Raw genomic sequence first — 687 nt, forward strand, 5'->3', positions numbered from 1 at the left:
CTAGAGCCTACATGTCCCGATCTCAAGGGATAATCCTCGCTTGACGAGGACCAGCTCGTTGGTGGTCCTCGGCGACCGGTTTTACTAGCGTCTATTTCGCGTCGCAGGGAGACAAAATGCAAATGGTAGGAGGACCAAGGACATGCGTCGGATGAACTCTACGACCTGTTAAAACGAATGGGTTTCTAATGCGAGTTTGGAATCATATTGGGTACCCCGTCGTCAAATTGAAAGCAAAGGTATATTGAGGAATCCTACAATATATTGTTCGCCTTGTAGCCACCAAACGTGAGCAGGTGTCGACAGGAACGGGGATCTCGTGCCCCATGCGTCGCTGGACGTCCAGCAAGGGTATATAATGGATGCATCTATTGCACACCAGGCAGCAATGCTCGTCTCTACCGACGCCATGTCGCTTCAAGACCCCGGCGCTCTCCTTGCTTGAACATCCCTTGGGCACGCGGTACCATACTACTTGTCGTTGGTGCTCCTCTTTAAGTCCTCGTAGTATGCACAATACGTCGACTGATACCGGTACCGGTAATAGCGCCGCCCAATGATGAACCTGGATGCCATGTGTTGCACCATGGTCTCCTCCGTGACGTCAGATCCCACGTCCACGTTATGCATGGAGCCGGGAGGGTAGTACCGGTATGTACGAGGACTCCTTGTCTCCTACCATGTCTG

The sequence above is a fragment of the Saprolegnia parasitica genome (assembly GCF_000151545.1).
Source record: "Saprolegnia parasitica CBS 223.65 unplaced genomic scaffold supercont2.94, whole genome shotgun sequence".
Taxonomy (NCBI): Eukaryota; Oomycota; class Saprolegniomycetes; order Saprolegniales; family Saprolegniaceae; genus Saprolegnia; species Saprolegnia parasitica.